This window comes from Carcharodon carcharias, chromosome 7 (genome assembly GCF_017639515.1).
Source record: "Carcharodon carcharias isolate sCarCar2 chromosome 7, sCarCar2.pri, whole genome shotgun sequence".
Classification (NCBI taxonomy): Eukaryota; Metazoa; Chordata; class Chondrichthyes; order Lamniformes; family Lamnidae; genus Carcharodon; species Carcharodon carcharias.
This window is the reverse complement of record NC_054473.1, coordinates 15,735,460-15,762,065: the sequence shown is the minus strand read 5'-3', so window position 1 is coordinate 15,762,065 and position 26,606 is coordinate 15,735,460. Positions and strand designations below refer to the sequence as shown.

The following is a 26,606-nucleotide window of genomic DNA, read 5'->3' as shown; positions in this document are numbered from 1 at the left end:
CTTCAAGTTATCAAGGTTAATTAAATAACATTGTTTAAAAAAATGTCACAAAATTTGTTGTACCAAATCCTGGTGACGAAAGGCATAGCAGATTTTTGCTTCAGGCTTCTGCATCAGAACTGTGATATTTCTTTAAACCTGGCTGTCCTTCACAATGACTTGGTGAATGACTGTGGCTGTCTGTTATCTGTCTCTGTTAGTTCGCAGTTGCCAATTGTCCTTTCTCTCCCTTGACATCCCCTGAAGTACAGATCATCCCTGGCTTTTAACAGCCTTCTCTCTCACTCTTTATCATCAACTGTGCCCGCTCTGCCACATTATACTTCCAACAGGGCAGAATCAGTTTATTTTTACTATGGTTTACAGGGATGGGAAAGGGAGGGTAGAGATGTTTGGTGGTTAACACAAATTGGCTACACATGGGCACATGCATTTTGGGTGTGCATGGGCATGTGTGTGCATGTGGGCGTGCATATGCATGTGGGTGTGTATGGACGTGCATGCATGGGCATGTGGACATGTTCTTTCAGCCTTCAATTGTTCCTGCGTCCTTGATGTTTATCAAATCCAACTACCCTTGTTTTAGCCTAGTTTAGCTTGCCGTGGTTCAGTTCATATCACTCTTATCTCTTAGTCAGCAGGTTGTCCCACTCCAGGAACTTGAGCACAAAAGCTAGGCTGACTTTCCATTGCAGTACGGAGGGAGTGCTGCACTGTTAGAGGTGCCGTCTTTCAGATGAGCCAATTAAACCAAAGCCTCTCCTGTCCTCTTAGGTGGACATAGAAGATCACACACTACTATTTTGGAGAAAAGCAGAAGAGTTCTATCTGGCCAATATTTATACTTCAACCAACTAAGGAGTAGATTATCTCGTCATTTATCTCGTTGCTGTTTGTGGGAGCTTCACATACACAAATTGGTTGCAATGTTTCCAACATTACAACAGTGGCTACATGTCAGAAAGCACTTGATTGACACTTTGAAATGTCCTGAGGTTGTGCTCCTCTATTTTTTCTTTACCTTGATTAACGTAGTAACGTCTTAAAAATTATTTTTTTCAGAGTGACCGGTTTCCTGAGTTTCCCGAGCTTCTTCAGACCAGGAACACAAGGTAAGACCCGAGAGAGTTGTGAATGGGAGCATACGTAATACATGTATGTATTTTTTAATAACAGCTATCGCATTGATCTGAACCAGTTTTAGTTTCACATTTATACATACGGCATCTTGTAACCCTGTTATGAAATTATCAGATTAAATTTATCTAAGTTGTATCAGGCACTTTGAAGAGGTCAGCAATTGGTGTGACACAAAGAATTAAAAGGCCATCTGATTTTGGTTATGTTATTGGGCTCGTAACACGCATGGGGCTGGACTAAGGATAAACAAGGCAAGAGTTCAATCTCCACCACAGCAGCTGTGGAATTTAAGTTCAGTTAATTAAATAAATTAGGAATTAAGAATCTATGGGATGAACTTTCAACTTGGGGCAGGAAACAAGAGCTGGGGGTGTTTCTGGGTCCCAAACCTGGCCCTGGGGTGGGAGGGGGGAATAAAGTCTCTTGAGGGGTTTTGATTGGGTTGCCCTCTTAATTGGTAAGGAGACAGGTTTGGCAGCAGGCAAGCTCTCGAGATTGGAAAACCGGTCCAAAGCCTTTCAGCTTCAGAGCAGAAGCAGGCTGCAGGAGAGGGTAAGTAAGTGAGTGGGCGCTTCAACACGGAAGCGCATTCTCACCAATGTTTTTAAAAATTCAAATAAAAATAAAAACTAAAAAAAAAAACAGCAAGGCCACCACTGTTGGCGGAGGGTGTGGGGATCTTCTCTCGACCGCACCCGCAACCCAACGGGACGGGAAGGCCTGTAACCCCGTTTGGAGACCCTGGCCTCCCACTAGGTGCGTACCTCCAGGCAGTTGAACTGACCCCCCACCCCCGCGCCCCACCAGTCACATTAGGAAACTGGGGTCCGATTGGAAAAGCCAAGTCAACTTCCTTTAACTTCTATTAACAAGGCTCCTAATGAGTCTAATCGGTTGCCCACCTCATGGGGTGGACAGCCTTGCCGGACCTTGAACCTGCTTCCCCTAAAATGGTCAGTGCTGGCAATGGTGTTGGGGGAATGGGCAAGCTGGCCGGTGCCGGTGTTTTTGAGGCCCATCTGCCTCTGTTGCCGATCTCCGCAGAGCTGGAAGATCTTGTCCCGGGATCAGCAATGGTGACAACGAAACTACTGGATTATCGTAAATGCCCACCTGGTTCACTGATGTTCTACAGGGAAGGGAAGCCGCCATCTTCACCTGGTCTGGCCTACATGTGACTCCAGACCCACAGCAATGTGGTTGACTCTTAACTGCCCTCTGAAATGGCCTAGCAAGCCGCTCAGTTGCACCAAACCTACTATACTGCAGTGGTTCACCACCACCTTCTCTTAAGTAAAGCAATCAGTATGCAGGCTTTGTTAGGCTTGCCAATATCCTGTGAATAATTAAAAAAAAAAGACACTAGGAGCCAACTAGACTCTATATAAACTAAAGCATTTATTTTCCTATATTTACAACTGCAAATTAACATCATTTCACAGGGTGAAGGTCATCAGTTGAGCCTTTTCCATAATTATTATGTTATCTTGTTTTTGTGTTATGGGATTGGTGGGAATCTGCTGCCCTCTCACTCAGAGGGAAATGGTAAATTAGTGCAGGTTGTTCTAAAGAGGGAGAAACAAAGATTACAAAGTGGGTGAATTATTGTTAAAGGGTTATTGTCGTGCTGTATTTTGTCTATAAGAGTATAACGCCTTTGCACCATTTTACATCATCATGATTTGTTCACTACTGCTGCCTCTGGGCTGCTACCCTCTCTGTGCTTCTACACAAGCTCCAGCCAAGGTTAGACAGACTGTGCAGCGAAAGGAAGCACACTCATCTCACTGATATCTCTAAGTAGCTAGCTGCTTTCTTAAAAGCAATATTAAAATACTCTTTACATGCAGCACTTTCATATGTTATAATTGTGATGACATGGTTAGGGGTCTGTGATTACTAATTCACTTCAAAATGGGTCCTTCAACCAAGAGAGGTCGAGAACCACTGGCCTAAGTTCCTCATTGTAGGTCTATGAACTACAGTCTGCTTCTGTCTATACTGACCCATCATCCCAAAATATGAAACACTCACATCATATTGCCTGCTGCCTAGGTTGCTTTAAGAAACATTGTCAAGTATTTTTGCATGCTAATGTTTCATCACACCAGACAGCATCCTAGTGAATCTGCACTGCATCTTATATCCAACATCCTTCCCATTATATTTAAGAAGTGCTTTGAGGTATTATTCATAATAACACACTGCATAAACATAAGTACTCAGTTCAATGTGTTGCAATCATGTGGTGCCTCGATAAAAATAGTATTTTGGATTGGTGGAAGGTACCTGCTTAGGTAACACCCCACAAAAAAGAAATCTGCAACTTTATTTTTAATCCTTGTGTAACGTGTAACCAGACAGGATTAGAGGCAGGCAACAAAAGTTTACAAATATACACAAAACTTTTCATGACCTTCTGACATGTTCAGGTATGCTTGGGACAGCCCTGCCTTGTCTAGATGTTAGATGTGGTCTTGGGTTGCTGTTCACACAGTTGATGCTGTGGCACCATGCATGTTGTAGCCTGGAGCTAAGGATAGTGATGGTAGAAGCTCCAACATTCTTTCCATCACATAGCTGACCAGGAATCTCTCCCACTTTTACCTCCTGCTCTTGTTGGGTGGGTTTGCAGGTCGATACTCAACCGGCTTGGACACCTTATGAACCCACCTTCCCTGGCCATCAAATGCTGGGGTTGGGACTCGAACCTGGAGTTTCTAACTCAAAGGCAGGAACACTACCTACTGCACCATGTTATCGGTAGGGAGATTGAATTTGGTTGTCCTTATGCTGCGAGATTACGGCGTGGAACTCAAACAGACTCTGGGCTAGAGCCAAGCAAATAATTTGTTCCATTATTCTCATTTTTAGACAAGCCCATTTCATTAGCCCCTTTCCCACCTTCCAAAGAATATATATAAAAAGTGTTATCAACATTGATAGCTGTTGAGGTTTTTATGGGCATTAATAGCATGGATGGAACCTATTATTCCTTTAAATAAGACATCAGATAAATGGGAGGAAATCTCTATCCCAAAGAGCAGTGGAGGCTGGGTCTTTGAATATATCCAAGGCTGAGTTGGACAGATTTTTGATCTACAAGGGAGTCAAAGGTCATGGAGCAGGTGGATGGTGGAGTTAAGGCAACAATCAGATCAGCCATGGTCTTGTTGAATGGTGGAGCAGGCTCGATAGGCCAAATGGCCTACTCCTGCTTCTAATTCGTATGTTCTTATGAATGTCCATGATAGAATAATCATAAATGGACTCTGGAGGGAGCAGGCTCGATTGGCCAGATGGCATCCTCTCACTCCAAGCTTTAGGAAAATGTGTTTGGCAAACTTTTTTTTCTGTTTGTAAGCGCACACAGCGCATGGACATAGAACACATCAAGGAAAACAATTGCTTTAAAAATAACACTCATGCCAGTTAGCTCTTCCCCCATCTCTTGCAAGATATGACGGTTTGCCAGACACTTTCACCACAACACTGTCCCTTTTAAAATTATGAAAATTTCTCTTCACTTAAGTGTACATGAACCATTAACCCACTATATTATTTATATTGTTATGAAAACGTTCCCAAAATATGCAATTGCCTTGGAGCCAAATGGATGCTGTACAAATTAAACTGTTTAATTATTCTTTGACTATAAAGAGTTTCCCATGAGGTGGTCCCAGCTTTGCACAGAGACTGGAGCTTAGAATTGGATTGAAGCTCTTGTTATCTGCATGACTGTCCTTACTGCTGAATAGTGCTCTCATTACTGTTCGTGAATTGGATGCAGCAAGGAGGGATACGCGGAAATCACTGCTTGAAATCCACGGGAGGGACGCTTGAATGGTTTATCAACTTTAGTTCTGTTGAACAATCTTTTGGCCCCTGCAGACAATGGAAATATAAGTTGGAGCCAGAGTTGACTTTGCTTCCCAACTTAGAAATACTTGTGTGCGTGAAAATACTCTGCTGGTTATTCTGTTCAGACAATGCTCATGCTATGAGGAGACCGTTATGACCGAGCATGTTTTATTCTTGTGTTCCAAACCCATGAGTGCTGTGACAATCTAGAATGACAAAGGCAGCAGATGAATGTGAAAGCCACCACCTGGAAGTTCCCCTCCAAGCCACTCAGCATCCTGACTTGGAAATGTATCACCGTTCCTTCGCTGTGGCTGGGTCAAAATCCTGGAACTCCCTCCTTAACAGCGCTGTGGGTGTATCTACTGCAGCAGTTCAAAAAAGGCAGCTCACCACCACCTTCTCAAGGGCAATAAGGGATGGGCAATAAATGCTGACCTAGTCAGTGATGCCCAGGTCCCATAAACAAATTAAAAAAAAACCCTATTTGGAGCCTGACCAAATGGTCAATGTCAGTGTATTAAGGCTGGTGGGGTCATCTTCAACATGACCACCTGGACAGTAACCTGATAGAGGATTGCCCACCCATTTAGTAGCTTCCCACCTTTCATTCTGTTTAGGATGGGGAATTGATTGGGTTCTGCAATGAGAGACAATGGTGGTGTGTCAGATTACCTCCTCGCAGCGAAGCTGCAAACTTCAGTGTGCTAGTGGGTCACTGTTAAAATTAATCAATGACCATTGAGATCAGTGACTTAATCTTTCCAGTCAAGAGCTCTTTTTATATACAAGTTGTTAGTGTGGGCAGAGGCTTGTTCACACTCTCTATTTCTCACCTAGCATGTTTTGATACTTCGATTCTTTAGTTGAACCAGTTTTTAATGAGAACGGAAATGTTTTTCATTTTTGACACATAAACTTCAATGTGCTAAAATAGTACATTAAATCCATCAAGACACTCAATACTATTAATCTGTTTTGAGAAGAAATTTCTGATGAAGGGACTTGTTTGGTGGGAATGTTGACTGACATGCCACTTATGAAAACATTTCTGAATTTCTTAAATGAATGACTGGATGACTGGGAGTTGGACAGAATCACTGAGCCTGAAATGCAATCCACGCTTCTGTTGAGTGAGGCTCTGAACTGGGATCCTTGGTAAGTACAATTACCCTCCTAAGATACATGCAGCCACTTGTTCCGTTGGTTGGATGGCCTTTCTGCAATGGGCATGCCTATAATTGGCAGAATGGTGAAGGATACATTTGAGTTTTGGTCACGTTGATTGAAAGTGGAGCAATGTCTGAAGCCTCAAGAGAGCTCCCTGCTCTTCAAATATTCACAGAATCTACGTCAGAAACCACCTCCGACAATGTTTTTTTAAAAATTAATTCGCGGGATGTGGGCTTCACTGGCTAGGCCAGCATTTATTGCCCATCTCTAGTTGCCCTTGAGAAGGTAGGGGTGAGCTGCCTTCTTGAACTGCTGCAGTACATGTGGTGTAGGTACACCCACAGTGCTGTTAGGGAGGGAGTTCCAGGTTTTGACCCAGCGACAGTGAAGGAATGGTGATATATTTCCAAGTCAGGATAGTGAGTGACTTGAAGGCCAGCTTCCAGTTAGTTTATTCCCATCTATCTACTGCCCTTGTCCTTCTAGATGGTAATGGTTGTGGGTTTGGAAGGTGCTGTCTAAGGAGCCTTGGTGAATTCCTGCAGTGCATCTTGTAAATGGTACACACTGCTGCCACTGTTTGTCGGTGGTGGAGGGAGTGATTGTTTGTAGATGTGGTGCCAATCAAGTGGGCTGCTTTGTCCTTGACGGTGTCAAGCTTCTTGAGTGTTGTGGGAGCTGCACTCATCCAGGCAAGTGGGGAGTATTCCATCACACTCCTGACTTGTGCTTTGTAGATGGTGGACAGGCTTTGGGGAGTCAGGAGGTGAGTTACTCATTGCAGGACTTCTAGCCTCTGACCTGCTCTTGCAGCCACATTATTTATATGGCTAGTCCGGTTCAGTTTCTGGTCAATGGTAACCCCAGGATGGTAGTGGGGGTAGTTGATGTCAAGGGCAGTCACTCTCACCTCACCTCGGAAGTTCAGCTCTTTTGCCCATGTTTGAACCAAGGCTTCAATGAAGTCAGGAGCTATGTGATCCTGGCAGAATCCAAACTGGGCGTCAGTGAGCAGGTTATTGCTAAGCAAGTGCCACTTGATAGCACTGTTAATGACCCCTTCCATTGCTTTACTGATGATGAAGAGTCGACTGATGGGGTGGTATTGGGCCGGGTTGGATTTGTCCTGCTTTTTGTGTACAGGACATACCTGGACAATTTTCCACTTTGCTGGGTAGATGCCAGTGTTGTAGCTGTACTGGAGCAGCTTGGCTAGGGGCGCGGCAAGTTCTGGAACACAAGTCTTCAGTACTATTGCCGAAATATTATTAGGGCCCCTAGCCTTTGCAGTATCCAGTTCCTTCAGCTGTTTCTTGCTATCACATTGAGTGAATTGAATTGGCTGAAGACTGGCACCTGTGATGCTGGGGACCTCCGGAGGAGGCTGAGATGGATCGTCCACTCAGCTCTTCTGGCTGAAGATTGTTGCGAATACTTCAACCTTGCCTTTTGCACTGATGTGCTGGGCTCCTCCATCATTGGGGATGGGAATATTTGTGGACCCTCCTCCTCTAGTGAATTGTTTAGTTGTCCACTAACATTCATGATAAGATGTGGCAGGAATGCAGAGCTTAGATCTCATCCGTCAGCTGAGGGATCGCTTAGCTCTGTCTATCACTTGCTGCTTATGCTGTTTGGCATGCAAGTAGTCCTGTGTTATAGTTCCACCAAGGTTGACACCTCATTTTTAGGTATGTCTGGTGCTGCTCCTGGCATGTCCTCCTGAACTCTTCATTGAACCAGGGTTGATCCTCTGTCTTGATGGTAATGGTAGAGTGGGGGATATGCCGGGCCATGAGGTTACAGATTGTGTTTGAGTACAACTCTGCTGCTGCTGATGACCCACAGCGCCTCATGGCTGCGCAGTCTCGAGTTGCTGGATCTGTTCGAAATCTATCCCATTTAGCACAGTGATAGTGCCACACGACATGATGGAGGATGTCCTCAATATGAAGGTGGGACTTCGTATCTACAATGACTTTGCGGTGGTCACTCCTACCAATACTGTCATGGACAGATGCATCTGCGGCGGGCCGGCTGGTGACAATGAGGTCAAGTATGTTTTTCCCTCACCACCTGTCGCAGACCCAGTCTGGCAGCTATGTCCTTTAAGACTCGGCCAGCTCGGTCAGTAGTGGTGCTACCGACCCACTCTTGGTGAGGTACATTGAAGTCCCCCACCCACAGTACATTCTGTGTCCTTTGCCACCCTCAGTGCTTCCTCCTAGTGGTATTCAACATGGAGGAGGTACTGATTCATCAGCTGAGGGAGGGCGGTACGTGGTAATCAGCAGGAGGTTTCCTTGCTCATGTTTGATCTGATGCCATGAGACTTCCTGGGGTCCGGAGTCCGGAGTCAATGTTGAGGACTCCCACAGCAACTCCCTCCCAACTTTATACCCTCTGCTGCCACCTCTCCTGGGCCTCTCCTGCTGGTTGGACAGGACATACCCAGAGATGGTGATGGTGGTGTCTGGGACATTATCTGTAAGGTATTATTCCATGAGGATGACTATGTCAGGCAATTGCTTGACTAATCTGTGAGACAGCTCTCTCAATTTTGGCAATAGTTAGTAAGTAAGGTTTTACAGGGTCGTAAGGGCTGATATTTCCGTTGTTGTTTCTGGTGTCGAGGTAGATACCGGGTGGTCCGTCCGATTTCATTCCTTTTTTTGACTTGATACAACTGAGCAGCTTGCTAGGTCATTTCATAGTCAACCACATTGCTGTGGGTCTGGAGTCACATGTAGGCCAGACCAGGTAAGGATGGCAGATTTCCTTCCCCAAAGGACATTAGTGAACCAGATGGGTTTTTACAGCAATCGACAATGGTTTTATGATCATCAGTAGACTCTTAATTCCAGATTTTTATTGAATTCGAACCTGGGTTCCCGGAGCATTGCCCTGGGTCTCTGGATTACTCGTCCAGCGACAATACCACTATGCTATTGCCTCCCCCCACCACCGAGGGGGAATGTCTGCTTATAACTGCAGTGGAACCAGTTGGTGGTTTTAGAGGTAGAATTCTTCCATGCTGATTTCTCAGTCTTTAGATTGAAAGTAAAATCTATGAGCTGTTTAGAAATTTCAGGAGTTGCTATGTCAACTTGGTGCAGAGTTTTGCTTTTGCTGCTGCAGTTGAATAGTGTGGATCACCTACCCCTTACAGAAGCCCAAACGATTTTAATCCCATTGATTCCAATGGGTAAGAAAATTGGCAGATTCTTGGCAGGGGTGGGGGTTGGGCTCCCTTACAGCCACCTCTTGGTGCAAGGAGGAGATACCAGCAGCAGTGGCTGTCCCTGTGGCAACTTCACTGCTGCTTCAATATGATAACATTCCCCCCTCACCGCCCCCCCACCTCCTCCTCCTCTACACCACCCGCTGCCCCCCCCCACACACACACCACCCCAACACAAATCACTGGAGCTTGCCTGCCTAGTCCCGGCTGTTTAAAATTAACTTACCTGGTCTTTAAGGGCACCTTGCCATGGAGGCATTCTCTCCTTCATTCTGTGCCTCAGCAGATGTGGTCAGTCCAATGTCATTCTGGGCTGAAGCCTAATGCACGGAGTTTGTTGCTGGTGAACTCTGGCCCTCGAGGGCCAGTTTGCCTCGTCATGCTCCTGGCACCACTAGCTCCAAGTGGGAGACTTTTACTCTAATCACTTTTCCTGAACTTTTCACACATAACATGCTTTAATATTTTTTCTTGAAATGATTATGTAATTACCTCCTAAAAGTTCAATTGGCTTCAATAGCTGTTTGAGTTAATACATTCTGTAACCTTTGTGTGAATTTTGTTCTAACCTTTGCTCAATTAATCTAAAACTAATCCTATATTATCACTCTTGGCCAATATTTATCCTTCGACCACCAATCAGGTTATCTGGTCATTATTTGTTTGTGGGATCTTGCTGTGTGCAATTTATGTATCCCATTTGTTTCCTTTATGACATCAGTGACTGTGACTACACTTCAAAAATACTTAACTGACTGTGAAGAGCTATGGGACGTTCTGGGATTGTGAATAGCGCAATTTAAATACAAGTCTTTTTGTTTATCAATTGCACTGACCAGAAGAAATAATCTTTCCCTAATTATGCTCTTAATCACTGTCATAATTCTAAGTACATCTGCTAATTCTCTCCTTAACCTTCTCTGCTTCTGCACCAGCAAATGATAAGAAAGTGTATAGAATGAAGTTCTTGCATCAGCCCTTGAATGTAAATCATGCAGAACGATTCATAATAACATGGTAAAACAAAAATAGAATTACCTGGAAAAACTCAGCAGGTCTGGCAGCATCGGCGGAGAAGAGAAGAGTTTAATTGACTGCCACTGCTCTTAAACGTCAACTCTTTTCTTCTCCGCCAATACTGCCAGACCTGCTGAGTTTTTCCAGGTAATTCTGTTTTTGTTTTAGATTTCCAGCATCCGCAGTTTTTTTGTTTTTATCATAATAACATGGTTCCTGCAATCTTCCCAATACCACTGGCAATGATTCAGTTTATACTGGTCTCTCAAGCCTATAGAACTTCACGACTGTTACTGTATGAGCAATCTTTCTTTTTATTTTCCAATTATTTTTCCTGTTTCCGATTCAAGTTCCATTCAGCAGTTCTTGCTAAATATCTTTTAAATGGTGGTATCTTTTTCGGAGTTTTGTATGGAACTGACCATCTCTAGGAGTCTCTTCATCACTTCTCTTGCTTGTGAGCCTGGCAATTGTTCACTTGTTGAGACACTCTGACAGGCCTAATAACCTTCACTAGTAATGATGCCTGTGACAGATGCCCACTCAGATAGTTCAGGTACACCCAGTTTTCTATTAAGTTTCAGGTTTATTCTTGCAGTAGCTTCAAGCACTTTCCAAAACCTGACATTGTGTTCATCTTTGGATGAACTCCAGGTTGTTGTGGCATTTGCTGATGTTGATACCGAAGTCTCACATATTTCACAAAGATTGCAATAGTCTTTCTGGATCAGGAACAAAATCAAATGAAGATGTAAGATTCTGTACCTCCCATAAGGAATATTCAATATGCATTACTTGCAACGGGCTTTGTAAAATCAGATTACAAAAAGCTAAGATCACATCTAAGTCGCCAAAATATTTTGTGTTAACAAACGATGCCTAAATTTTCATTTCGACTCGAATCTTGAAATGCTAATTTTGAATGGCCCTCTTTGGTCCCTGAAATCAGAGCCAATTTGTGAGTTGCTATTGGTTTTGTCATTAATTGCTGATCTATCCATTCCATTGAATCATTTCTTTGACTTCTGTTGCCTCTACTTTATTCATAAGATGATAAAAAGTAGGAGTAGGAGTAGGACAATTGGCCATTGATTTTGCCAGGCTATGATTTGCAACATAGAGAAAAAATTGCATTTATATGACACCTTCCACAACCTCAAGACATTCCAAAGCACTACATAGCCAATTAAGTACTTTTTGAAGTGTAGCCTCTGTTGTAAGGTAGGAAATGCAGCAGCCAAGTTTTGTGCATAGCAAGGTTCCATAAACAACAATGTGTTAATGACCAGATAATCTGTTTTTGCGATGTTCATTGAGGGGTAAATATTGACCATGGCACTAGCTCCTCTGCTCCAAGATAGTGCCATATGGGATCTTTAACATTCACATGAGAGAGCAGATGAAGCCTCCATTTAATGCTTGTTTTGAAAGACAGCACCTTCCACAGTGCAGCATTCCTTCAATAATGCACTTGAGTATCAGCCTAGACTTTTGTCTTGAGTCTCTGGAGTGGGACTTGAACCCACAATCTTCTGGTTTAGATGCAACAGTGTAGACTTCCATGCAATACATACCTTTCCCCCTTTAGCTTTGATGGATTGTAATTCAAGTCTATCATTTGATTTTCTTAAAGCTTTCCCCAACTGCTACCTGAACGGTCCTATTCCCCCACCAACTGAACATTCCTGCTACTCTATTACTTCTGTTGCCCTACTTATCTATTACTCATTTGTTGAAGGTGAAGTTTTGCCCCCTCAACAGTCTTTTACACTGTGAATTATCTACTATGTAACAAATTATTCTGTAGTCTAGTGACGATTTTATTAGCTCACCAAATTTACAATTTATGACTTAAAAGTGTAATATTCAATCAAAAGCAAATGACTGTAGATATGGGAATCGGAGCTGTCCAATATGTTTGCCCAAAATAGCCAAGGTCCAAGTCTGAATAAAATAAATAATTTGCATTTATACTGTGCCTTTTATGACCTTGGGATGTTCCAAAGTGCTTTCCAGGCAATGAAGTGTGTTTTGAAGTGTAGTCGCTGTTGTAATGTAGGAAATATCTCAAATATGGACTTCAGGCAAATACCCAATTCACTATTCTTCTGGCACTGGTTGAGTTTGGCTCCCGGGATTCATTCCTTATCTGAGGAACTGGAAGACAAGGTGAATGTTTCCAATTCCAGTTGCAGCGATTGTATATAAATCAAGTGAACAATTTGCGCTGTCTTTATTATGTGAAGTTTGAATGACTGGGGTAAGAGCTAGAGTTAGCTATTTGTTAATTAAAAGATTAATTGTGAGAGAACATTGATCATACGAAAAATGTTCCATATGACAGTTTGTGTTTTCAGGGTGAAACCCAGCAACTTACTTTATGGACCTTGACAACTTAAGTTATGGTACTACTTGAAGCCCTAAAGAAAATGTTAATGGTTTGTTTCGCATCATCACCCACCCTTTGGGGAAAAGTGGGGAAGTGTTAACAGGCTGATTATCTAGCTGTTCAACCACATTCTAAACACTCCTTCTGTGGTTAATGAGATTCAGAGCAGGACTTGCATCGAGAAGTTCAGGCTCTGAGGTAGGGGTGCTATCCACTGTGCCACAAGACCTCCATGGTTGATGGTATTTTTGCTGCTCAGGGACCTGACCATGTGATTGGTTGCTAAGCAGTTGAACGCCAATGAGGCCTGGTTTATCCCTACTACCCTTCTTGAATAATGGTACCACATTCGCTGTCCTCCAGTCCTCTGGCACCTCTTCTGTGGCCAGAGAGGATTTGAAAATTAGTGTCACTGACCCTGCAATCTCCTCTCTTCCCTCAAATAGCAGCCTGGGATACATTTCATCTGGGCCTGGAGATTTTAAGCTCGCTAAAACCACTAGTACCTCCTTCCTTTCATTGCTAATTTGTTCAAGTATAGCACAACCCCCACCCTCTGATTTCTACGCCTACATCATCCATCTCCACAGTGAACACAGATGAAAAGTAATCATTTAAAACGTCCCCATGTCCTCCAGCTGTACGCAGATTGCCACTTTTGGTCCCTAATGGGCCCTACTCTTTCCCTGGTTATCTTGCCCTTAATATATTTATAAAATGCCTTGGGACATTCCTTTATCTTGCCCGCCAGTGTTTTTTCATGCCCCCTCTTCTTTCTCTTAATTCCTTTTTAAGTATCCCCCGACACTTTCTATACTCTAGGGCTTCCACTGTATCTACCATAAGCCTCCTTTTTTTTCTCTTATCCAATCCTCTATATCACTTGACATCCAGGGTTCCCTGGACTTGTTGGTCCCACCCTTCACTTTTACAGGAACATTTTGGCCCTGAACTCTCACTATTTCCTTTTTGAATGACTCCCACTGGTCTGATATAGGCTTTCCTACAAATAGCTGCTCCCACTCCACTTTGGCCAAATCCTGTCTTATCACATTGAAATCAACCTTCCCCCAATTCAGGACCTTCATTTCTAGTCCATCTTTGTCCTTTTCCATAACTACCTTAAATCTTAGAGTTATTGTCACTATCCCTGAAATGGTCCCTCACTGACACTTCTACCATTTCATTCCCTAAGATTAAGTCCAGTACCACCCCTTCTCTTGCAGGGCTTTCTACATGCTGGCTCAAAAAGTTCTCCTGGATGCACTTTAAGAATTCCATCCCCCTCTAAGCCTTTCACACTAAGACTATCCCAGTTAATATTGGGGAAGCTGAAATCCCCTACTATTATTACCCTATTATTTTTACACTTCTCTGAGACTGGTCTACATATCTGCTCCTCTATCTTCCCCTGACTGTTTGGAGGCCTATAGTACACTCCCAGCAAAGTAATTGCCCCTTTTTTGTTTTTAAGTTCTACCCAAATAGCCTCAGTTGAGGAACCTTCTTAGATACCATCCCTCCTTACTGCAGTAATTGACTCCTTGATCAATAGTGCAATGCCACCTCCTCTTTTATACCACTTCCTGTCATGCTTGATGATTCTATATCCTGGAATATTGAGCTGCCAGTCCTGCTCTTCCCTCAACCATGTCTCTGTGATAGCAACAATATCATATTTCTGTGTTAATAAACACCCTCAATTCACCTGCCTCACTTGTAAGACTCCTTGCATTAAACTATATGCAATCCAGCCTTTCATTATTCCCTTGTGCCTTAACAGGTCTATATTTGACCTGCCTTCCAGACTGGCTTAGTTTCTCTTCTATATTTGACTGTCCATCACCCCTTACTGTACCTCCACTCTGTATCTCAACCCCCTGCCAAATTAGTTTAAACTTCCCCCAACAGCACAAACAAGCCTCCCCGCAAGGATGTTGGTCCAGCTGCAACCCATCTGACTTGTACAGACCCAACCTTTACCAGAAACAGATCCAGTGATCCAGGAAACTAAACCCCTCCCTCCTGCACCATCTCTTCAGCCAAGCAATCATCCTCTCTATCCTCCTATTCCTAAACTCACTAGCACGTGACACAAGGAGTAATCCAGAGATTACAACCTTTGAGGTCCTGCTTTTTACTCTGCTACCTAGCTCCCAAAATTCTTGTTGCAGGACCTCACCTCTCTTTCTACCAATGTTGTTGGTATCAATGTGAACCATGACCTCTGACTGTTCGCTCTCCCCCTTCAAAATGCCCTACAGCCATTCTGTGACATCTTTGACCCTGGCGCCGGGGAGGCAATACACCATCCTGGAGTCACCCCTCAATATTGAGTCTCCAGATCCTGTTGCTCTTGCACTCTTACTCTTCCCTCCTTGTGCAGCTGAGCCACCCACAGTGTTGTGAACTTGGCTCCGGCTGCAATCTCCAGAGGAACCTTCACCCTCACCGCTTTCCAACACAGAAAAACGGTTCTTGAGTGAGATGCACTCTGGGGTTTTCCTGACTACCTGTCTGCCTCCCTTCTTCTGACTGGTGGTCACCCATTCCCTCTCTGACTGCACTTCCTTACGTTGTGGATTGACCACATCTAAAAAACGTGCTGTCCACGTAACCCTCAGCCTCGCGGATGCCCCGCTGTGTCTCCAGCTGACGCTCAAGTTCCGAAACCCGTTGCTGAAGCTGGTTAAGCCAGTAGCACCTCCTGCACATGTGGTCATCCAGACTGCAAGGAGTGTCTACACATGCTGCAGGCCGTACAACCCATGGGACTGAGATCTCTTGCTATACTTTTTGTTTGTTTTTAATAAAAAGGCTATTTCCTTAAATTTAAGCCAAGTAGAAAACTATTTCGTTTTTTTAAAAAAAACAAATAGCTGAGACTCTTTAACGTCGCTTTAAAGTGGAAAAAAATTTATCCACTACCTACCAATCAGCTCTCTCCTTTGTCTTGATGTAACTCCTTTTGAGTTCTAGCACCGCTGATTGTCTGGGTGAGAACCGGTTCCCTCACAGATAAAACTCGCTCTGCTCTTTATACAGCCACCCCACTCCCTCACAGGTAAACCCCACTCTGCTCTTTATACAGCCACCCCACTCCCTCACAGGTAAACCCCACTCTGCTCTTTATACAGCCACCCCACTCCCTCACAGGTAAACGCCACTCTGCTCTTTATACAGCTGCCCCACTCCCTCACAGGTAAACCCCGCTCTGCTCTTTATACAGCTGCCCCACTCCCTCACAGGTAAACCCCGCTCTGCTCTTTATACAGCCGCCCCATTCCCTCACAGGTAAACTTCCACTCTTTATACAGCCGCCCGCTCCCTCACACGTAAGCTTCCACTCTTTATACAGCCGCTCTGTCTTCGCTCTTTTTTGTTGTGTTATCTTTATTATTTATTTAATATTCCCCTATCCTTAAGTTACTAATTTATTAATAATCAACAAGTGAGAGTTACCCAGGTGTTAATTTAAATCTAAAGCAAAGCTAAAATTTGAAATACTCGCCAGCCAATCACCTGCCTGCTCTCCTGTGACGCCACTCTTTGTTTCTTCAGTGTTGGTATAAATCGCTGTTTGGGGGTCTCTGTCTCTCCCCCCACTCTTGTTTCACTCTCTCTCCATGCTGTTTTCACCCAGGGCTAATCTCGCTCTTGCCGCTGATAGTAGGCAAAAGTACACTTCTTTCTTTTTGTATATAGCTATTTATTTTCATTGATGTTTTGTGCCTCCGTTTATCGACTTGTGAGGAGAGAGGAGCAAGGCAAGGGAAGGGATAGAAACCAAAAATGCCATTTTAAGCCCAAACTTCAGATATCCATTTCAAACTTAATGTTTCACTTTTCTGACCAAATCCAAATTCTCTCCCCAAATTCCTAGATTGTGGCATGAATCTAAATGGCTGCAGTTGACTGAACTGTAGTTTAGGTTATGCGCTGCTTGACTGGATTCGAAAATTCAACTGTTTTATTAAACTGCAGGATGCCAGCCGCTGTCCTAGTGCAAACCTCTTAAAGGCTTCCCCTGAATTCGTGGGGAGCCCCTTCCTCTCCTTTGAGTTTGATATTTTAAACATGTCCTTCCTTCAAATTTAGCAAAATTTAGCCTCCTTCCAAATGGCACAAGGCCCTAATTTACCCAGAGAATACTCTCGTACTCCCTGCTCGTCAACGGCCTAAGCTCAATTCTTCTGACAGTCTCAAAATGGTCCCTTCCAGACGGGTTAACGATTCCATAACCCATCCAGAGTCTTAGCTAATCCTCCCCGTCAATGCCAGAAACCTGATGCTAACTGCACATGTCGAGCAATCTGTACACCCAAGGTGGAAATCCTTCAGTTAAGTAAGAGCATATTGTTAGCTTGCTGACTCCACATGCTGACGCTGTCTCCACCTTTTGACCCACTACATGAAACAAGGGCACACGGTTTATTTAGAATAATGTTCTTGTTAACAGGATGCTTGAGGCTGGATGTGCCACTGTATCTGAACCACACTTCTCTGGTAATTGCACTGATGCAATTTACTCTTTGCTGCTACTGAAATGATCCACAATGATTACAGTCGGATTCCAGAACAAGTTATCATTGTAGTGAACACACAGTTTTACGGGTCAGTGGCACAACTCTCGCCTCTGAGTCAGAAGATTGTAGGTTCATAGTCCTCCTTGGGCTGATAGGTGACAAGTAACATACACGCCAGGTAGTGACCATCTCCAACAAGAGAGAATCTAACCATCTTCCTTTCACATTCATTGGCATCACCTTCGCTGAATCCCCTACTATCAACATCCTGGGGGTTACCATTGAGCAGTAACTAAACTGGACCAGCCAGTTCAAATAGTGTGGCTACAAGGGCAGTCAGAGGCTGGGAATTCTGTGATGAGTAACTCACCTCCTGACTCTGCAAAGCCTGTCCACCACCTACGAGACACAAGTCAGGAGTGTGATGGAATAATCTCCACTTGCCTGGACGAGTGCAGCTCCAATAACACTCAAGAAACTTGACACCACCCAGGTCAAAGCAGCCCGCTTGATTGACACCCCTTTCACCATCAACATTTGTTCCCTCCACCACCGATGCACAGTGGCAGCAGTGTGTACCATCGAAAAGCTGCACTGGGGAGGTGATGACATAGCAGTATTGTTGCTGGACTAGTAATGCAGAATAATGTTCTAGGGACCTGGATTCAAATCCCACCAAGGCAGGTAGTAAATTCAATAAAAATCTAGAATTAAAAGTCTAACGATGACCATGAAATGATCATTGATTGTTGTAAAAACCCATCTGATTCACTAATACCCTTTAGGGAAGGAAATCTACTGTCCTTACCTGGTCTGGCCTACATGTGACTCCAGGCCCACAGCAATGTGGTTGACTCTTAAATGCTCTCTGAACTAGGGGGCAACTCGGGATGGCCTGGCCAGTGATACCTACATCCCACAAATGAATTAAAAAAAAACTCACCATCACTCCTTCAACAATATTTTCCAAACCTATGGTCTCTACCACCTAGAAAGACAAGGCCAGGAGATACGTGGGGACACCAACACCTTCAAATTCCCCCCCCAAGCCACTCATTATCTTGACTTGAAATATATACTGCCCTTTCTACATTGTCACTGGGTCAAAATCCTGGAACTCCCATCCTAACAGCACTGTGGGTGTATCTACACCACATGGACTGCAGCGGCTCAAGAAAGCAGCTCACCACCACCTTCTCAAATAGGGATGGGAAATAAATGCTGGCCTAGGCAATGACACCAACATCCCATGAACAAACAAATTTAAAAAAAAAACTCCAGCGGCTTCAGCACAATATCTAGGCTCATACTCCTGTGCAGAAATGAGGGAGTGATATGCTTGTGGAGGTGCTGTCTTTCAGATGTGGCACTGATTGAAGCCTTGTCTGTCCTTTCTGCTGGATGTATGAAGTCCCATGGTACGACTTGAAGAAGAACAGGGGGAGTTGTGTCCTGATCCATCATTATCTCCAGATCCACGTCAATGAAAACAGATGATCTGGTCATTATCACATTACTGCTGGTGGGAGCTTGCTGTGTACAAATTGGCTGCAATGTTTCTTACATTACAACAGTGACTACACTTCAAAAAGTATTTCATTGCCTGTAAAATTCTTTGGTATGTTCTTCTGTTGTTGTTGTTGGGTTGTTTTGGAAGATATTGGGTGTCTTTCTCTTAGCAAGAGATCTGGCTGGAGGCAAAGATTCTTTTTCAAAGTAAACTTTATTTACATACTTAACTATGTACAGGATTACAAAGCGCTAGGACAGAGCCACTACTCCTCTCTAAGATTCTCCTCATTCTCTTTCATGTGACATCATTATTACATAGCTCCTTATGCACATGCTCATTGGCAAGTGTTAGAGTTGACCTTTTACCCTACATCTTACCCAAGTCTTTAGCTCTGCATGACACATCCACCTACACCTCCCCCAGAGTCTCTGTTTTTCCAGGGATAGTCCTTATGGTGGTTTCACCAATCCATCTGAATGTGTATGGAGTTCTTTTTGAGGTTGTCTGCTCCAGACTCATTCTCTGAGGGTCATCATTTCTTGTTTCCATCGTTACTCATTCTGTTGTTGTAGTTTCTTCCTGAGGATGAGGGGATGCAGCCCATCCAGCTAATGGCTTCTTGTTTGTCAAAATCAGGCACTCCTATTTCTTCGGATGATACCGGTTTCTGTCTGGACAAGATGTGATCTTGGTTGTTGAACCCTCTTCATTACGTTATGTTCTCACTGTTTGGCCCGAATCCACACCATCTCTCCCCTTTCCGAGTGGGGGCAGCTCATGGCCCCTGTGTCTTGGGTTGAAAGTGTGGGTTTGGCCTGCTCTATAACCACCTTCCTTCTGTTGGGCATGGTCATCGTCCTCTACTGTGACACTTGGTGTTAACGTGTGCAGAAAGAAAGGGAGTTGGATTCTTATCCTGTGGCCTATCAAAAGCTCGCACGGAGTGAAGCCATTTTGCAGTGGTGTGGAGCAGTATCTGAGCAGGTCTAACTCAAAATCTTTTTTTTCTGAGCATGTCTTTAACGGTATGTCCTCGCCTCTCAGTCTCTCTGTTGTCTTGAAGGTACCTGGGCGAACTTGTGATGTGGACAAATCCCTCTGACAGTGCGAAGGATTGGAAACACTCGTTGGCGAATTGTGGCTCATTGTCAGAGACGATAATGTCTGGAATACTGTGTGTGGAAAATATTCTCTTCCGAGAAGCTACAACGGCTTCAGAGGGGAGGCCTTGTAGCTTTTGCACCTCAATCCAGTGGGAATAATAATCCACAACAATGAGAAATACTTTCACTTTGAATTTGAATAGGTCCATGCCAAGGCTTTCCCATGGCCTGGGTGGAAATCAGGAGGGAAGAAGTGGTTCATTCTGCTCCTATTTGTGAATGGCACAGACATCTCAGTTGGAGGCCACGTCTTTGATAGAGTGTGAGATACCTGGCCACCATACGGATTGTTGTGCCCTGGCTTGCCACTTGTTAATACCATGTCCCTGGTGAATCATTTGGAGGACCACCAGGCAGTGAGACTGTGGGACCACCAAACACTCTCCATAGACCAAGAGGCCTGATGCAGCAAATTTGATCAAAGTGCTGCCTCAGGACAGGGTTAATAACGGGAACATACTCTGGCCGTCCAACACAGCAGTATGTCTGAATCTGTACACGTTCCTCATTGCGCATTTGAGCCACCTGAAATTCCTACAACTCCTGCGCTGTTGCATATCGAATGGTTAAGATCATGATGACCTCGGCTTCCTGCACATGCTCTGTGATAGTATCGTATCGGACTCGATCTGAATTTCTGGATTTGAGGTGGCACTTTTGCGATTTCCTTTGTCTTCACTAAAGTTACCAGCCGTTTATCATCAATTTCAATCTTGAACCGTACTCAGGACATTTTTCACATGGGCCCAGTCCCTGCAGGGGCTTCATTACAGCCTAGCTGATTTCAGTTAAATCTGATTTCAGTTAAGGACCTTGTTACATAATAAACAGCTCTCCTTCTTCCATTACTCTGAATCTGGAACAAGCCTGCTCCCAATCCTGTTGCTGATGTATTCGGAATAAAAATCAGTTGCAAGGAGTCCAGTTATTCATTGGAAATTGGAACTAGTCCCAGTTGGCCAGTTTGAACTGGTCCCCAGTTGGTCAGCTGAGTTGTCTCCAGTTGGCCAGTTTGAACTGGTCCCCATTTGGCCAGCTGAATTGTGTCCAGTTGGCCAATTTGAACTGGTCTCGCTTGGCCAGCTCAACTGTCTCCAGATGGCCAGTTGAATTGCTCCCAATTGAGCTGTCAAGTTGGCTCCATTTGTGATCATCTACCCTTGATAAATTTACTGCCCCAACTGGTTCCATTCTACTCAGGGTGACCACGACTCTTATGAAGTTGACTACTACCAGGGTGTGTTGGGGTGGTGGCATTTTTCTGACATAAGAGCTGGGGGCGGGGGTCAAGTAGGTGTGAGGGGTGGGGAGGAGGGGTCTTTAGGAAGTTGACTCATCTCTGCTGGCCAACTCACTCACTTGCAGTCCCACTTAAATCACTCAAACTCACCTTGGAGAGTCCCAGGGTCAGTCTCCTGCAGGCCACCCTACAAAACATGGGACAAAAGGCATCCCTCAAGGGGCAAACAGTCAAAGGACAATCCCTTAAAATATAATGGTCATCCTGCAGCTAAATAATCAATATTTATGAAAGGGGAAATCTAGAAAGTTAATTCACCCACTCCAGTCACATAAATATCACTAATAAATGGGACAATGAAATGTGACTTGACTGGACTTGCACTGTTAAGTTTCAAATTTTATTGCGATGCATAAAGAATGTAATTAGTAGAGTTGATGAGGGGCAGCCAGTGGATGTGGTTTATTTGGACTTTCAGAAGGCCTTCGACAAAGTCCCACATAAGAGATTAGCGTGTAAAATTAAAGTGCATGGGATTGGGGGTAGGGTAATGAAATGGTTAGAAAACTGGTTGGCAGACAGGAAACAAAGAGTACGAATAAGCGGGTCTTTTTCCGAATGGCAGGCAGTGACTAGTGGGGTACCACAGGGATTGGTGCTGGGACCCCAGTTATTCACAATATATATGAATGATTTAGATGAGGGAACTAAGTGTGATATCTCCAAATTTGTAGATGACACCAAGCTGGGTGGGAGGGTGAGCTGTGAGGAGGATGCAGAGATGCTTCAGTGTGATTTGGACAAGCTGAGTGAGTGGGCAAGTGCATGGCAGATGCAGTATAATGTGGATAAATGTGAGGTTATCCACTTTGGTAGCAAAAACAGGAAGGCAGAGTATTATCTGAATGGTGATGAATTGAGAGCGGGGAATGTACAATGAGACCTGGGTGTCCTCATACACCAGTTGCTGAAGGTAAGCATGCAGGTGCAGCAGGTGGTAAAAAAGGCAAATGGTATGTTGGCCTTCATAGTGAGAGGATTAGAGTACAGGAGCAGCGATGTCTTGCTGCAATTGTACAGGGCCTTGGTGAGACCACACCTGGAATACTGTGTGCAGTTTTGGTCTCCTTATCTGAGGAATGATGTTCTTGCTATGAAGGTTTACCAGACTGATTCCTGGGATGGCGGGACTGACATATGAGGAGAAATTGAAAACAAAAACAGAATTACCTGGAAAAACTCAGCAGGTCTGGCAGCATCAGCGGAGAAGAAAAGAGTTGACGTTTCGAATCCTCATGACCCTTCCACAGAACTTGAAACGTCAACTCTTTTCTTCTCCGCCGATGCTGCCGGACCTGCTGAGTTTTTCCTGGTAATTCTGTTTTTGTTTTGGATTTCCAGCACCGTAGTTTTTTGTTTTTATCTCTGAGGAGAGATTGAGTTGGTTAGGATTATATTCGCTGGAGTTCAGAAGAATGATGGGGGATCTCATAGAAACCTATAAAATTTTAACAGGACTAGATAGGGTAGATGCAGGAAGGATGTTCCTGATGGTGGGGGAGTCCAGAACCAGGGGTCACAGTCTGAGGATATGGGGTAAACCATTTAGGACTGAGATGAGGAGAAATTTCTTCACCCAGAGAGTGGTGAGCCTGTGGAATTTGCTACCACAGAAAGTAATTGAGACCAAAACATTGTATGTTTTCAAGAAGGAGTTAGATATAGCTCTTGGGGTGAAAGGGATCAAAGGGCATGGGGAGAAAGCGGGAACAGGCTATTGAGTTGGATGATCTGCCATGATCATAATGAATGGCGGAGCAGGCTCGAAGGGCTGAATGGCCTACTCTTGCTCCGAGTTTCTATGAAACACATGAAGTAAAACCAAATTGTTGTTGGGTGGCTGAGTTGTACTATTAGTAATAGCGTTGAACTGCAGTCACTTCTTAAGTGGAAACATTAAGTTTATTTACAATGTACTCAGCAGCAACTACACATGTTTTCAACTCCAACTCTATCTCTACACTGACTGCTGAGGTAGCCTGTGCTACTCTCCTATTGGTTACTACAAATCATGTGATCTCTCCTGACAAGTATTATTCTTAAAGGTACATTACATGCTAAATAAAACCATAATTACTACACAAATAAACAGTACAGGAAACAAAAACAAACATAAAGTGCAGAAATATTAAATTTCAGCAGTTGATCAAAATACTGAACTGAAGCATTTTTGCATTTGCAACTTTATTAGTTCATGGATTTTTGTCTCTTATTGGGGCCCTGAACCTTCTCAGATATAACTCACTTTTTCAAGCTCTCTCTTGAAAGCCTCCTCCCCAGGGTCGTGAGGTGGCGAGTTAAACACGCTGTAAAGAAAGAGAAAAAGTTTAAACTTGGAATTAGTCAGGGACTACCAGAACAGGTGACAAGAGGCTTCTAAGCCAACCTCCTGCTGCGAGAGATTGTATCCTTTATGCTGCACGCAAGAAAACAGCCCGCCAGTTCATCAGAGCCATTGATGCCAAGAGCCAAAAACTTGAGGAAAAATACATTTGTCCTTTGGCTGTGTGCTTTATTCCACATCCCCTCTGGTATCTCAATGCTACTTGGAAATTTTACCTGCAAGTAAAATCAGAGACATACTCAGTATCCTACATGCAAAATTGGAAGATAATACAGACTCAGATTAACTACAGACTCTATGTGAGGCTATACAACAGTTCAGTCTCAATGAATGACAAATAGAAGAGTAAGAGGTGACTTAATTGAAACCTTTAAGATCCTGAGGGTTCTTGACATGTTGGGTGTGGATTCGATGTTTCCTTTTGTGGAAAAATCTAGGGGTCACGGTTTAAAAATAAAGGGTCATTCATTTAAGACAGAGATGAGGAGAAATGTTTTCTTTCAGAGGGTAGTGAGTCTTTGGAACTCTCTTCCTCAAAAAGCAGCGGAAGCAGAGTCTGAACATTTTAAACGCAGAGTTAGATAGATTCTTGATTAACAAGGGGGTGAATGGTTATCAGGGGTAGGCAGGAATGTGGGGTTGAGGTTACATTCAGATCAGCCATGATCTTATTGAATGGCGGAGCAGGCTCGAGGGGCTGAGTGGCCTACTCCCGCTGCTAATTCATATAACCGTATGCTCGTGTGTAAGTCATTACTGTCATGACAGCGGATCATAGCCCAAATTACTTACGGACTTAGTGACCTTTTTTTTAAGGAAAGCATGTGTTTTTTAAAAAGAGCATACAAGCAAAAGCTGGCCGAGAATGTAAAGTAACCACTTGCTGGAAAATTCCTACGTGGTTTACACATGACCAACTAGTCCACAGAGCATGGAGTGTCACACCTAAAACGGCATCAAGGTCTACTCCAGACAGGGACAATTCAAAGGTATAGGTGCACTGCAAAAGGCTGAACTCTAATCTCCTGTGATTGCAGAGACAATGGAGACCGATTATGATCTCAGCAGAAACCATCTGTTAAGCTATATCGCAGAATGTGGAAATGACCTGAGTTGTTGAAAGAAAACAGATTCTGGGTGAAAAACATATTTGTTTTTCCCCTCCAGGAATACACAAGAAAAGGGTTTAAAAAGCTAGCTGCAAACCTGGTCTGTGCTAATTCTAGTGTTCTTGTTCTGTTGTTCTTGTTCTGGTGTGCTAGTGTGTGCTGTGAATGTCACAGCTGAAGAACATCAGCTCGGCATCCCTGCAGCTTACAGATAAAAAAGTCTTTCTCTGTTGCTGGAGGTAAGTCACAAGTCAGCAAAGCCACAGTCAAAAAAAATACAGGGCAGCTCCTTCAGCTAACCTGCAGAATCAAGTATCTCCAAACAGCGAAAGTCAGCTCTACCATAATCACCCAACTTCATGGCCGCAACCTACTGCTCATGGACAAACCAAAGACTGCTTAGTATATTTTTAAAAATTTTATTTTTGGACTCAACTTCTCATTTCGAATCTGTGTGTATGTGTGTTGCATTTTTATTATTTTTTCTTGGGTTTTCAGTGACTAATAACCTCACTCTTTCTTTGAATCAAGAACGCCTGGTTAAATTGGCTCCTTCTAAAAATAACTACACTTGGACTGGGAAAAGGTATCTACAAGGGAAAGGATCCCTTTTCAATTAAACTTTGTTGCAAGCAACTAAAGGGGTTGAATAAAGAAGGGGAGCCAGCTCATTCCTCTTCACCCGGGAACATAAAATTGGGGTCCCATTTGGGGGGTAAAAAGTGGGGTATCTCACCCGGGATCATAACAGATTGGGGGACCTCGCCTGGGGATTCGTCATAACAGTAGTGATGGGGGCAAGTTTAACGCTGTGTCTATTGTTATAATAATCCATCATTGTTTGCTGAAACAAACACTGATCATCAAATGTTTTGAAAATGAATTCTAAGAATCATTACCTTGCCATCAACTGCTCACTGGCCTCTCTGTGCTCTGTCCAGAGGGGCTTGCTGACTCTGCCTGGGGGGCGCAGGGGGGCAGGCATGTCCAGCACTCTTTCCTTGCGTGGTGTTAGTAGTGCATCACCTTGTCTAGCGACACGATGAAAAATAATTTGTATCATTCATATATCAGAGTTGGTAGGACCTTGCATGAATCCAGTTCACTCTTTCACCTGTTTCTGACTAGACAGAGCTGTATTAGTCACAGAAAGAGGGAACATTAAAATAACTGCTGTATCTCACCTATTTTTGAAAATGTTTGAGGTCATAGTGAGCTGGGATCGCCGAGGATATCAACGTTTTTTTGATTCACTCGAATGATTGCCATTGATGCTCCAGCAGCATACCTGGCCAGAATTTGATGTACCACGGCTTGGCGCCATGCCCAACCTGTCCGGCCATGAAATAGCACGAGGTGACGTCCAAGCGAGCGTCCCAACCTCATCTCGCACTCGCGCGATATCTCGCTCGGTGAATGCGTGAGGCAGTCGGAAGTGCGGCCGCTGACAACTAAGCCGGAAATTAAACCCATCGAGGAGGCAACTGACAGCAATTCTCCATGGCCCATCCGCTTTTACGTTTGGCAGATAGGTCAATTGGCCAGGCGGCCTTTACATTTTTGCTGAAACCCTTGATCCAGGGCGGGGTGAAATCTCCGTGGGGAAATAAAATAAAAAGAGGTATCTGGGGGCTGTTTTTTTTATGAGACGCTTTCAGGTGCTTATTTGTGCTGCATTGACATTTCCTTTTTACAGCTTTTTGTTGTTTTGTTTATTATGTGGAGGTCTGTAGCTCCCTGAGGCAGTGGTCTGCCTTCAGGGGGTTCAGTGGAAGTGCCCACCAGCACCCGCAGTGACGTCGGCACCTGCCCTCTCCCCCACGGGCAGTG

General features: G+C 44.0%; 1 protein-coding gene across 2 annotated transcripts in view; it reads left to right on the top strand.

The window, feature by feature from the left end:
• Positions 1-26,606, top strand: part of sema3b (sema domain, immunoglobulin domain (Ig), short basic domain, secreted, (semaphorin) 3B) — a 428,874-nt gene that overhangs the window by 27,517 nt on the left and 374,751 nt on the right. For both annotated transcript variants that reach the window (XM_041191338.1, XM_041191339.1), the window contains exon 2: positions 1,063-1,112. The gene's annotated coding sequence lies outside the window, so the exon portion shown is untranslated. The remainder of the gene's footprint in view (positions 1-1,062; positions 1,113-26,606) is intronic.